Raw genomic sequence first — 14,023 nt, 5'->3', positions numbered from 1 at the left:
CGGTATCACCGTTTGAGAGGCGGCAGGGGATCGAAAGAAAAAGGCAAGTGACCAAATTTGAGGTGCCAAAAAAACTCCAAGAAAAGAAAGTTTTATAGTACATAGAGGATGACATGCGGGTCCCATTTAGCAGACAGCGGTATCACCGTTTGAGAGGCGGCAGGGGATCGAAAGAAAAAGGCAAGTGACCAAATTTGAGGTGCCAAAAAAACTCCAAGAAAAGAAAGTTGATTGCACATAGAGGATGACATGCGGGTCCTATTTAGCAGACAGCGGTCTCAACGTTTCCAAGGCGGCAAGGGATCAAAAGAAAAAGGAAGTAGCCGTAAATCGGGGGTCAAAAAAAATCCAAGAATAGAAAGAATTTTGGTTAATAGAGGATGACATGCGGGACCCATGATCCCGCATCGTAAACGGCTCGATCGGAGAACGTTGAACGAGATGGCGCGATCGAGAAAAAAAACAATGCCGGAGAGGCTGCCATCCGGGCCCTACATCCCTCGGCGGTGCGGATTTGCATTGACTCGGCCGGCGAACCCGAGATTTCGAGATGCACCACGTCCCGGCCACCATACGCGACGTTTTGGCTGCTTTCGTCGGGCTAGGTGGCCTCAAAAACGAGAAAAAAAAGTTTTGACATGCACCACGGAGGGACCAAAAATCGTCGGCCATGGTACACCAGCAACCACGGCGCGACTTCAACTTCGTCGGCCATGGCAACTTTTCTTGTAGTGATGGTGGAGTGCACTTACCCTGGGAGGTGCCAGCCAGGTTTCTCGTTCAGCATCAACATGGTAGGACCTGGGCACCACTCTGGTAAGGACAGAGACAAGGGCAGCTGCTCTCATAACAAGGACAAAGAGGAAGCCGTTCCACGCGACCGGCTCCGGCACGATGGCAAGCGCTACATCACATAGGGAGAAGTGAAGAATGTGAGATATCAGCGACCTCTCTCTGATCACCTCCTCAACAAATACGTGAGTCAGTACGATCAACGCCGACGATACGACAACGGTGACGAAAGAGATCGTCTGGCTAGCAGGGACGCTTGGAGACATCGTCCGCATGATCGCGACGAGGAGAGATATGAGCGCCACGCCAAGGAAAAGTCAAGAGAGCAAGACGACGTGGAAAGGCACTAGGACTGTCCCTTCTTCAGACACTGCTGGGATTCAGGAATGAGCCGATTGCCTACAATCGGCAAGCGCCCGTAATGTAGACAAGAAGAAGGATGCGGTGTGACGTGTCCGTGTTCAAACGTCTAGGGCCTCTCCCGCCTCGGAACAAGCACGCTGAGTCCTCTCGGATGGAAGATCTCGAGGAGTTAGAAGACGATGATGAAGAAGGAGAAGATAAGTACCACCGGCCAAGGTGGTGCCCTGATGGACTCAGCCGTTCCCAAAAGCGTAGGGTTCAGCGACTACGTGGTTTGGAGGAAGCCGAAAGATTATAACTGCACACGTTAAGGAAGGCGCGGCCTGATCTGGCCGCAAAAATTGAGCGAACTCTGGACTAAGAAGGTCGGCCACAAAAGAAACAGTGGCGCCCCAGACAAAGGAAAGCCGATGATGAGACATCGGCTGGCACAAACATGGTGTTCATCCTTCTGGCGGAGTTTAGTGCTCCAGGATTAGACGAAGCACCTGTTGCACAACTTGACTGCGGCCCACGGCCAGTTATCTTTGAAAAGCCACGAGAAAGAAGGTACAGTACACCCGAAGGCCCCGTACTTGCGAGGTTATATCAATGGGCAGCCTCGTCAACAAGATGTTGGTGGACACCGGAGCGGCAATCAACATCATGCCATACTCCATGCTACGTCGGTTGGGACGCTCTAGCTCGGATCCGATCAAGACCAACGTTACACCGAGCGATTTCAACGGCCAAGCATCCGAAGCACAAGGTGTTCTCGAACGTGGATCCGACCATAGGAAGAAAAACCATCCCTACGACGTTCTTTATTGTCGATAGCAAGAGCACCTATGCTGTCCTCGCTAGGGAGAGGTTGGATCCACGGCAATCGTTGCATTCCATCCACGATGCACCAATGTTTAATACAAGTGGGATGGAGATGAAGTAGAGGTCGTCCAAGCGGATGACTCAGCCGAGATTTCAACGGCCGGCATGAACGTTTGGGAGACGACAGGCCAAGAGCCACTCTCGGGCATCACTTTGGACGACTGCGAGCGCATCGATGTGACGAAGGACGGGGTGAGGCTGGTCTTATCCACCGGCCTGACCGTGTAACAAGAGCAAAATCTATGGACGTACGTGGCAAGGCCGATCATTGTGATCGGCCCCAAAAAATAAAAGGGGTATAGTGGAGATTTAATGCCACTTCGGTTTCCGAGGAAGTGATGTTAAAGCTATCAAATCTTGCAGAGAAGTTGATAAGGCAAGGCATCATGATGAAGGATACTGTGACGGTTCTGCTCTGCCACGACATGACCCGACGAAGAAAAAGCGAGTGATTTTGGAATTGTCATTTCCAAAACCAGGGGGGCATGTGTTATCACCGAATTTGACCGGATCGAGAGGTGGGCCGCGATTAATATGGGCTTGAAGAATATACCCGGAAGAAATACATGAATCGGCCTGGTATACAAAGTTTGGGCTAGTTTGCCCGTGTATCTGTAAATATAGTAGGATACGTGTCGGTTAGATAGAATTTGGCTCGTGCACGGTTGGGATTACTCCCACGTTAAAAAGTCTACGGACTATAAATATGTATCTAGGGTTATTGAGAAAGACAACAATCACGTTCATCACAAACCAATCTAGGCGCATCGCCAACCCCTTGTTTCGAGGGTTTCTTCCGGTAAGCATCATGCTGTCTAGATCGCATCTTGCGATCTAGGCAGTACACGTTTATTCGTTGTTCATGCGTTGCTCGTGCTGAAGCCTTGTTGATGGCGAGCAACGTAGTTATCATAGATGTGTTAGGGTTACCATTGTTTCATCGTATCATATGCTTTCGTCCATGCAACCCTTAGACTTCTAGCCGCCCTTACACCTATCTTAGGTGTAAGGGCGGCACCTCGCTTGATCATTATTTAGTAGATCCGATCCGTTATGATTGCTCCTTGTTCTTCAAGGATTAGTTTAATATCTCGCATAGTTAGGCCTTGCAAACGGGTTGAAGGATCCGAGTAGCACGTAGGGTGTAGTTTGCTAGCCCTAGATGAGATGTTCCGGGGATCAACTTCATGTTGGTTTTTAGGCCTTGTCTAGGGTCGGTTTATTATCACCGTGCGTGGCTGCCAGGCTCAATCACGCGTAGGATGTTCCGATTATGTGGTGAAAACCCTAAATCGTCGTAGGTCGTTTTAGCTTTATATTGATCAAGCAGGACCACCATGTGATCGTATACCTCATACGGATCATGGGTGGATCGGCTCCTTGAGCCGATTCACAGGACAACTCGAGAGCCGATCGAGGCTCGTATTTAATGTTTACGTGTATGCCATGCAGGAAACTAAGCGAAGCAAATCCATCACCTTCCTGATCAGGTATAGGTCAGGTGGCACGCCCTTGCACCAGCATCGGACGTGCGTGCCGAGGCTTTACGGGCCGTCGCTCGAGGGACCAGGGCCAGCCGCAGTCCTGGGAGCCTCCCGGCTCTACTGTGTTGCCCGTCGCTGCTCACCGGTGGGTTTCTGACCGCAACAGCCGAGAGACCTTTTATAGACGCCGGCATCGGGAAGAAAGCGCGGGAACATGCGAGAAGAGGTGGGAAGATCGCGCGGGAACGGGCGGTGGCGTGCGAACGCCGGCGACGCGTGGAGGCTGCGCGACGACCGACGAGACGTCTCGCCTGCCCCTCCGTCGCCATTAAGGCAAAGATGCCGCCGTGTGTCACTGCGCGCAAATAACTTCCGTCGCGAGGTAGGCGACGGTTAGGTTAAAATTAACTGTGCCGACGGGTCGGCCCCGCCACTCCCCGCCTCGCTTTTCGTTGTGTCCGGCGTGCCCGGTGCGTCCCCTGTGGGACGGGGACGGGCTCGGGGCGCCGGACACCATATGGGGGCGCGCCGAACAAAAATGGGCTTTGGGGGACGCGGCACGGTTTTTTTATCCGGCGCCCCAAATCCCTTTGGGGGACGCGGCTGGAGATGCTCTAAGTGACATCTCGTCCTTTCAACAAGCCGTAGAAAGTAACCGGCAAAAAAACCACAAGAAAAAAATGGCAGGGTTTCGACAATGCTCCGCTTCCATGACACAAATAAAGGGACCTCTCTGTCTACTACTATGGCAACGATGCAACCTTTTTTCTAGAGATCACATAGACCGCGCCATGCTAGAATTCCGACTCCGCAAAAGATTTTGCCAAACTTTCGACTACGTCCAAGAATTTCTTGGTAATATGTGTCAGTCGAACCACATGACCTGACGATAAAACATCAGCAAAACAACTTTTTCAATAGTGAAATTCTCCATAGCTCTTTTATTCAACCCCTAGCAACTGCACGGGCGTATTTCCTAGTAAGTTCTGTAGAGATATAGGAGCAAACATTCTATCCACCTACAACTACAAACTACCAGAATTTTAGCACATACAACTATCAAACCAGAGACCAAAGCAGGGGTACTCCTTTCAGGTGTGAGGCTAGGCAAAAATAGCTTTCTATGAGCCACCTGTTTGAAGTACTAGGAAGCCAAGGCGCGGCGGCACGCCGCGCCCGTTGTGTCGTTACTCTTAAGCATGCGAGTAGCGTTTTTGAAGTGTGATAGTAAGAAGCATGTAGAGAAATCTTGGAATCAACCTGTATAGTAGAAGTAAGATAAGGTGGATGATACAACTGACCACACTAAGAAAGTTGCTCCATATTAGGACTCACGTAGTTGACAGCGCTAACAGACATTTAAATTGGATTACACGGAGAATAATGTTGAGTGAGACCACATGGATACATTTGACTGAGCAGGACCGAGCTGGTACACATTTCTACTGGACTGAGCCAGACAGCACATGAACACATTCCTGCTGGATATTGGGCGAGACAATGTCGTTGCACATTCCCATTACAATGCATGAATTATCCAGTAGTTCTGATCTACACTATTGGTAACATTATTATCTAGATACTCTTCTTTGGAAATGCATCAGCTCTTGTAGGTAGCTTCAACACTGAGTGTTTGCAAATATCGTTTGCAGACACCTGAATTTAGCTATCTAAACATCATCTTGGTACTGCAGATAGTTTTGAACAATCAGTACTCATTTTGTGTAAACCAATAGGAATCAAGATTCTATACACGTATAAAAGCTCACCACATCAGTACCTAAGCAAAATACTCCTCTTTAATATTACTGTTATATGGTCTTGCCCCTACAATTGATTTGATCGATCAGTTCTTTGTATGTACATACCAATGAAAATTGTTGCATCAAACAGTACATAGAATATAGAAAACGAAGTATAAATATATAAAGTAATGCACAATTGCAGTTGCCATCTCGGAGATCTGTGTCAAATCTGTAAGATACAACAGTGACGCTTTGATCCGCACCATGGCTGCTGTAGCTTCAATAGCAACATACCATGCAGTACACTTCTAAGCGGTGATTGTATTGCCAAGATCTAGTTGGAATTCCATTTTTTCGATTTCTTATGCTTTTTAATTTTGTTTGCAGTACCGAATATTCAATAGATCGCAGTTCATGAACAAAATATTTACATGGTGGAAGCTAGCTATGTATGGTTGAAAGCAAATATCAATGGGTTGTTATATAGATGAAGGTGCAGAGGTTTATAAAAGAATAACTGTAAATATAAAGAAGGAGCACCCAAAATGGACAGAGAATTGAAATATAATCATAGTGGGCACGCCACCAACATGCAACAGGCCTCTAAAGGTTTGTTCTTGTTTTGTTTTCCGTGCTCATTATGGTCTGTCTTTTCAGGTAAGTAGATCCTTCTCGAAGGATGCCCAAGAATGGGAAATCTGCTACGCAAATGAACTTGGCATTCAATTGATTTTACATGAACATGTTATAAAAGTGGTGGGCAGAAGAGGCGTTTAAGAAACTACAATAAGAGATATATGTCAATTGAAGTGTAGTTATATATGTATACCAACAGCAGCATGACATTTTATCAAGCAAACATAAAAGGTGTTTCTAAACTGAACAAAGTAGAAGGAAGAGGTAAGCATTACCAATTCAACTTCTTGCTTAGCCCCTCCCCCTGAAGAGATTAAGTACTGCAATTAACATGGCAGGCAAGACTATGATATCAAAGGTGTAAATGATTTTAACATATTTTTCTTACATTAAGAAGCTTCTGTGCACATTATAAGATTAGGTTGCCAACTGAAATTGCAGCCTGCGAACTGCGCCAAATAGTAAAGAAGATGATTCACCATAATCACTTTAGAATAGCATAATACAAAGACAAATATGCAACACCTCAGCATACCTCGCGAGTGGAAAAGGAAGGGCACGCCGACTCCGCACGAGCTTTGCCGGGCAGCTAAGGTCTAGTTTGACAACAAAGTTTTTCTAAAACTGAAGTATTATAAAACCAGAGTATTTCAATGCCAAGCACCGGAATACTTTATTTTCTTGAAACCAGAGTTTTCCTCAGTTTTGGAAAAACTACAGAGGTGTTTGGCAAGTGCTGTTTTGACACATGGATAATCAAGTTTTGACTGACACCGTAGCTGCATAAGGCCCGTTGCATGAGTTGATGTATAGATTGACAATCAACTATATAGATTGCATGCATGCAAACATGAATGATACATACACTTTCTTTTCCTTATCGTGATAGATCACGACATGCAAGCATGCTCGCTCTTCTGGTTAACTTGCATGAGTTTAAGAATCGCTGCAAGAACGGACCCTCCCGCTAATGGAAGAAACTCGGCATGAGTTTATGATCAATACGGCGTGCTTGTCAGGGACGGAAGCGCAGTGATAGATCAGCGAGAAGATGAGGACGGCATCGTTTCTCAGTTTTAGAAAAAAGAGGGTCGGACCTCTTTTTACATACTTAAAAAAAACCACAGTTTTGGGGATACTGTGGTTTTGGAAACTTCAATATCTGTTAGAGCCAAACACCTCAAAGTTTTGTATACTGTAGTATTTTCAGAAACTGCAGTACTTTTGGAATACTTAAAAAATAAGGAGCTACCAAACTGGGCCTAAGGTTCGTTTCCAGGTCGCCCCCGGAGGATGACATGGGGCACCCTCGGTTTTGTCCTTTGCACATCTATTCTTCATTGGAATTTTATCATGATAATATTGAAGGACTTTTTTTCATGGTATTTAAATATTGAAACAAATAAGAGTAGCTTGGTTCAGCACGTCGAAGAAGCTGGACTATAATGAACCTGCAAAGACCGAGACCGCATTTTTTTTTCCCAGAACTTGAAATCTCGTGAATAAAACAACCATTAAATTGGGATAACTCCACATTCACTTTGCATGTAAGGGTGTAATGATAAGTAAATCAAGTGTGAAGTAGTGAGTTGTGTGTCAAGTGGGATACCTCACGGTCAACAGCAATGAAAACCAGTTCATACAGATTCTTCCATGTTTCGTGATTTCTGTGCTTGTAGACTATTGCAAATGATTCTCCACTAATGACTTCGACGCGATACATATTTCATTAATGTCTGCATTGTTCTTCTGACCTGTCTGCAAGTTCATGTATATTTAGTATAGAGATTCTGTGAGGCAAAACAGAGGAGCACCGAGATGGACTCACGGTGTCATGGTTGGTGCGGTATTACCTGACATTGAGCGACAACAATCGCATGAAGAGCAGAAGTAAATAGATCCCAAGACCTGTAGGGCGGATTCCTACAGTGCCTGCAACGGGCAGGCCGGCGAAGTCATTGAAGTCCTCAAGATGCACCCGGGAGCTCGCCGGCGGCCATCACCACGTCGATTACTCGTAGGAATTTGGGAGAAATTTCAACAGCCTACATCCAGATGGGTAATCTTCAGTAAGACAAACAACACAAAGCAGCAAAGATCGAAGAGAAGAACCAAGCCGCCACCAATGGCGACACAACTGAACCTTAAAGCAGCTAGAGGTCCTGAATCCACAGAAAAATTACACGGAAGAATACCATAGTAGTGGATGGAAAAGAAAAACCGCTGTCGCTCCCTGCTTGCCGTCCCGCCTCGATGTTGACAGAGGAAGGGAAAGAAAGAAACGCCCTCGCTGGTACTTGCTCCCCGTCCTGTATCGATGTCGACGGCGTCGCTGCTATCCCAACGCCCTCCCGAGGTCACGCGGAGGCCAGATCGGCGCGCGCTGCCACCATGCCATCGCCGGCTCCAGGAACTTGGCGCGATGCCTCTCCTCCCCGCGTGCTGCTCATGCCGCTCGCCGACATGGCAATCCGGCGTCCTCCTCCGCCGAATAGCCACCGGCGCGGCGGCGGCCGTCGCCACCATCCTGGCCAGCCCTAAACTACTCGCAGGCAGCTGGTCGTCTTAGAGAGAAGGCCAAGCCCACCTCGGAGAGCCCGCGAGAACTCCCCGGCGAAGCCCACGCGGAGGGGGGACAGAAAGGAGAGAGAGGAGACGTGGATTGGGACGTGATTCGCCGGTTCTTGTAACTCCCATTTGTTGTTGTAACATCCACGCAGCCTTAAGCGGTGTTGATTGTTCTACTAGTGGTTGGGGCGCCCCATGGGGCGCCTCCTGGCTAGAGCTGTGCACCCCAATTCTGAACATGTTCCTTGATATTTAGCACCATGACAAACAATCAATAGATGCGGTTGCATGTTTTTTCTTTATTTATTATACTTGGCTCCGCTTCGACAGTAAACTGTCCGGAGTTGTGTTCTGGGCCAAAGCAGCACATAATGTTTACTGAACACCACAAACTTAACATTCAATTTTGCAAGGCAATACCATGAAGAATGCTTCCAAACTCTTACCTACTCTAGTACACGGTGACTTGAAGCATTACCTAGGCAAAACATGTTTGCATGAAATAAATTCAAAAGGATAGCTCGACTGAGTTTTGAACTAATCTTGTCTTGCACATATACATATCTTTCTGTTGTAATCCTAATCAAATAGGCCTTTCATAGCAGTGGTCAATGAAGCACATCACCAGGGAAACCAAAATGTATGAGTGTCTTGCACATGGATAGCAACACTTCTGATTTAGCACACATCAAATATCTCAGTACATTTGTACAGCTCTCGATACAACCTTCTCAAGCAGAAAAAATATAAATGCTATAAATTTCAGAGAATAACACGGCAGGAATTACAATTAAAGTAGGCAATTAGAAAACTTACTTCTCTCTGATATATAAGAAAGTTACCTATTGAAGTTATTAAGATTGGTTATATGCAGTTGCATAAAAGGGATTCACTGAAGAAGAAGCGGTCCTAGTTAATGGCGGCAGATTCTATGTTAAGTTCCATAATAATGAAATCTCATAAAATGCAAGAAACTGTAAGGCCCTTACACAACAAGATTCACAAGGAAACTTTACATAATCCTAATAACTAAAATTATAGCACCCAGGGTGGTGTATGTATCAAGCAACCCGTGAAAACACTAAAAACCTAAAGCTAGTGGTAAACAGAGAAAAAAGTAGCAAAACTGCAATTGTCTTTATCATCCATGAATCATTCCTTTGTTACTGAATGATTATTTTATCCTGAGCCCCACATGGTTCAGCATAATCACTCCAAATAGGACATCCAGGCATAGATGATAATTATAACAGCAATCTAAATTGGGCTAGAAGCAGCTTTTTTTTTTCCTGTAACACACTATTAAAAGTGCCCTGTAATTTGACATTGACAAAGGAATGAGGTAACTAATTGGCTTGGAAACACTAAGTTTGTACATAAAGGTCCAAACTAAACACAAACAAATATTTCATTTTGGAAAAGAAAAATAGCACAACAGAGCCTCTTGACATATCCTGATACCATGTCATGGTAGAGTAGATATCACTATGTAGAACAAGTACTCTGAGGAGGAAAAGTTTCAGTGGGATGATAGCACATGGTAGAAAAATTGAGTTCACCACGCTTTAGCCTCCAACAGGACACAAGTCTGAACCCAAAAGCACATGACATCCTCCCTACTGAAAAAGAAAATCTGAAACATTACGCTGCTAGCTTCGCTTATTCTCAATGTATATCATCATTGCATAACCTCCTCATCAAGACCTTCTCAATTTATATCTCAAAATATATGAACATTTACATAAGCAAATATAGCTCATACCTTCTTATTTATGAGTTTGCCTCTGAAAATTGAACTAGAATTGTATAATCGCAGACAATCAATGCAGCCTTGCTAGACTGCACAAAGACACAACTGATTACGAAGTTACATTAGCCTCCTAGCTGAAGTAAATAATGGCAATGACAACATCAGAAATTTAAACAAATGGCATTAACAACCAACAAACGGCAGCAGTAACATAGACAACCAAAGTGTTACAAGCACCATCATGTGAATAGAAACTAAACGAGGTTACATAAGTAATTCTTTCAAGCCATTTGCTTTGAAGGAACTGACAAATCAACGAACTAACAAAATATATACATATTCGAAGAAAGCTCTACAGAGTTTGTGATGCAGACCTAAGCATATCCAACTACTGAGCGTAAGCGCAAGAATTGTTATTCAGTCACGTGTGAATACCTAAAGGGATGAGATAAATTCCTTTATCTACCTAACTGTGGTACACATACAAGTCACACTACCGAATAAATAAGAGGTAGAGGTGAACAATTAATAAACACAGAGGAAGCACAATGTCCCAAACAGAATAAAAAGAACCTACGCAGATGGACTAATAACAGGCCTAAAAATTAACAACCATGTAGAAATGTAATCTATCACATGCAAATGCAGGACAGGGAACCCAGTGGGAAAGAAGATTGAATATAAAACTTTCTTGCTTCTTAAAGAGGAGAAAGCAATTACCTTAGCTGAAACAGTTGCTGCTGACACAGGATTCCAGATGGCAAGAACTGTCCAAACAAACGAATTAAAGATGGGGATAAGTAAAATACCTTGGTTGGGGACTAATTCATATGCCTCACTAGTGCCTCGTACTTGCTTGTTCTTTGTTCTTAATAAGAAAACCATCGGGAAGACATGAGCATTAGTTGGGCACCACAAATCCACAATCCATGTACATGTAAACACAAGTCATGGAGTAAAATACTGAACTGGTCATCGAGTAGTAGCAATGCGTGAACTTACAAAGGGCGAGGAGCTAAATATTGAACTGGTCATCGAGTAGTAGCATTGCCTGAACTTACAAAGGGCCATGAGCCACCAATGAAGCCGCGCCAATATTTACAACTACGTGACAGCATAGTTTCCTTCTCATATATTGCTCCTCCTCGCGGCCACACACTTCCGTCGTAGCAATGCAAAAAGCAAATATTTCGAGATGATAGCTTAATTGGAGAAAGGAAATTAAAGAAAAACACGTCATGACGAGCTTCTACCCAACCTCTCTCACTAATTCGGAAATGACCAATCACGGAAAACTGTTGCAAAGAATACAGGCATCTTCACAGGTGAATGAAAATCATTTACATCCATCTCCAACTGCATACGAGTATGTGTGTGCCCACAAGGGATAAATATATGAATGGCTTGATTGGAGAGAATAATCTGCCTTTCCGTATGAGAGTGGACAGTGGGAATCGAGAATAACCAAAAACTGAAATTAGAAAGGTGAGCTAGTAATATATATCTGGACAATTGCAATGACCTTTTTAATCTGTGCTAAATCCTTTCTAAACTAACATAGTAAGAAACATAAAAGGTTATTTAGAAACATGACATGTACCAATGAAAAGTTCATTTAGACGAAACTCTTACCTGCATGAGGATGCAACATCGTCCACTATAGTACCACCGATTTCTCCAACATCAACAATGCCCAAAAAACACCATATTAGTTTCAAACCAACCATGCTCGGAAAACTGAATAAATAAGTGTGCCGACTGCCGAATACTTTGCCTTCTTAACGGTTAGAAAAAGGTCACCAGTTTGAACATCATTTGGACCTGCTTGACATTGTCTAAGCATTTTTCTGTATCCACATTACGTCTACCTGCACATACAGAATAAAGTCGAAAAAGATTTAGTAATACAGAACATCAGTCTGTAGGTACCAGCAATGTCAGCAATTTGAAACCTACCAGATACTCCTTGTGTCTAGAGCAATCAACCCGAAAATAAAAAAGCAGAGATCTGGATGAAAATAATAACATATTGGCAGAACAAAACATTACCTTGTTCTTCACCAAGATTTTTAACCAATCTTCTCTCAACTTCTTCCCTGTACACGCCAAGTTAATGCTTGCATCAAACACAAAGTACAAATCAAAGAACATCTCACTATCTGGGAGGAAAATGAGAAGAACCCACAAGATTCCCCAGCTATCCTACAAGTCACACAGCTAGCTACTGAAACAACACTGAGTTATGCAATCAATTAACTAAAGCTAAGAGCAATATGGACCTGGAGAGGAAGAGAGGAGGCCGGGAACAGTGATCTCGCCTGGGTTGGTGAGGACGTAGGTGCCGACAAGGTGACCTGCACCGGTGGGGACCGAGATACCGGCGAGGCGACCCGGATGGTGGGGAGGGAGGAGCCGGCGGCGGGTGCTGGCTGCAGCGGCGGGATAGGCTATCGCCCTCCGCGCATCTTACCTTCTAGTTCGGTTCGACAGGCGCCGCTCCGTCCGTCGCAGCGCCGCCCCTGTTGCTCCCCGCCGCTTGTATCCATCGCCTCGAGGCGGGCATATCCCGCGGGGCGAAGGGATCCATCGGTCGCGGGGGACACCGTCTCTTCCACTCCTTTCCCCGCGGTGGCGGCGAGCCGAAGCCGACGGCGGAAGAGAACCAAGCTGAGGGGCACGAAATCGACGTCGCCGGTGCCCCTTGCCCTTCCTGCGCTGCTCAGCCGCCGTACAGGTTCCTCCGCCGGGCCCGAGCGAGATGAGAACAAGGAAGAGGAGGGCGTTGTTGAGAGAAGGCGTGGGGCTCGAGGTACAGACCGCGACAGATGATGAGATGATAGGTACCGTGTAATAGGCTTAATTGAGAGGATAGGCGTAGACGAAGAAAAGATGGATTACCATCATCTAGGGCCCTTGGGCAGCGTCGGGGGTAGAATGCGTGCAGTGTAGCTCTACTCTGCAACCAGGCATCCAATCACAATTCGCCAGCCGCCAGACGATGGAGCCACGAGGGAGCGATTCGGCCAACCAAAACGCGAGTAGTGGCTATCGTGGAGCGTTCCTGCATAGGCCAACTATACACGCAGTTACTTGTTCTCAATGAGGAGGACACTTAATACAGAGATTACTATGACACGGAAGTAAAATAGAGACACGCGGTTGAAAATTTAACAAAGAAATCTGTAACCGGTTTAAGCTGGAGAGAAACCGGAAAGATTGCAGGAGGCAACCGGTAACCTGAACGATGAATGCAAAAGATATTGCAAACCAAAAAAAAAAACCCAAAATAAAAGATAAGGGCCCACACAACGGGAGACTCAGAAATTACCGATCTACAGTACCAGAATCAAGCACATTGCGTCAATTTGTCTAACTTTTATATAGTGTATAAAATTTATCTCTGCCTTTTTTTTAGAGCATACCGTTCTTCCTAGACTAGGGGAGGAGCCTATGGAGTGAGAGTGACTCAACCAAGCTACTACGTTTCTTTGGAACTATTGTTGTTAGTTCTTTTAAATGAATAGTTTGATTTGTTGTATGAGTGATTTTCCTTAGAGACCTAGCTTCCCTTCCTTTTCTTGTATGGAAGCAATGTGAAACAAAAGTTTTTGTCTCCCATTCCGGTCACTTTTAATTTTTTGCCTCTACATCTGCAGCACAGTAGTTGACTATAGACGGGGATTTCACTAGGTTCTCAACCTCTTCCCAATTCTTAAACTGAAACCTGCGAATCATGGAAAAGGACGAAATCATAATTCCATAAGTTGACAAAGGCTCTAAAATATACCTTTATGTATGGCTTTGCGACGCGTAGAATAATC

General features: G+C 45.2%; 2 long non-coding RNA genes across 8 annotated transcripts; both read right to left on the bottom strand.

The window, feature by feature from the left end:
* Positions 1–4,842: 4,842 nt before the first annotated feature.
* On the bottom strand, positions 4,843–8,229 carry LOC124692310. Of its 5 annotated transcripts, XR_006999470.1 has the most exons (6): positions 7,738–8,229; positions 6,420–7,642; positions 6,273–6,333; positions 6,160–6,188; positions 5,273–5,330; positions 4,843–5,191 (listed from the first exon to the last, which is right to left on the bottom strand). It is a non-coding gene; the product is annotated as an uncharacterized LOC124692310 (long non-coding RNA). The 5 variants fall into 5 exon arrangements; XR_006999469.1 differs by having other exon boundaries at positions 6,160–7,642; XR_006999467.1 differs by having other exon boundaries at positions 5,273–6,333.
* Positions 8,230–8,413: 184 nt separating this feature from the next.
* Positions 8,414–12,618, bottom strand: LOC124692308. Of its 3 annotated transcripts, none has more exons than XR_006999465.1 (4): positions 12,482–12,618; positions 12,252–12,298; positions 10,923–12,070; positions 8,414–10,291 (listed from the first exon to the last, which is right to left on the bottom strand). It is a non-coding gene; the product is annotated as an uncharacterized LOC124692308 (long non-coding RNA). The 3 variants fall into 3 exon arrangements; XR_006999464.1 differs by lacking the exon at positions 8,414–10,291 and having other exon boundaries at positions 10,453–11,673; positions 11,835–12,070; XR_006999463.1 differs by lacking the exon at positions 8,414–10,291 and having other exon boundaries at positions 10,453–12,070.
* Between the last annotated feature and the right edge of the window lie 1,405 nt (positions 12,619–14,023).

Source organism: Lolium rigidum, chromosome 2 (genome assembly GCF_022539505.1).
Source record: "Lolium rigidum isolate FL_2022 chromosome 2, APGP_CSIRO_Lrig_0.1, whole genome shotgun sequence".
In the NCBI taxonomy this organism is placed as follows: domain Eukaryota; kingdom Viridiplantae; phylum Streptophyta; class Magnoliopsida; order Poales; family Poaceae; genus Lolium; species Lolium rigidum.
The sequence above is the reverse complement of the archived record's forward strand: the minus strand, read 5'-3'. Positions and strand labels throughout refer to the sequence as shown.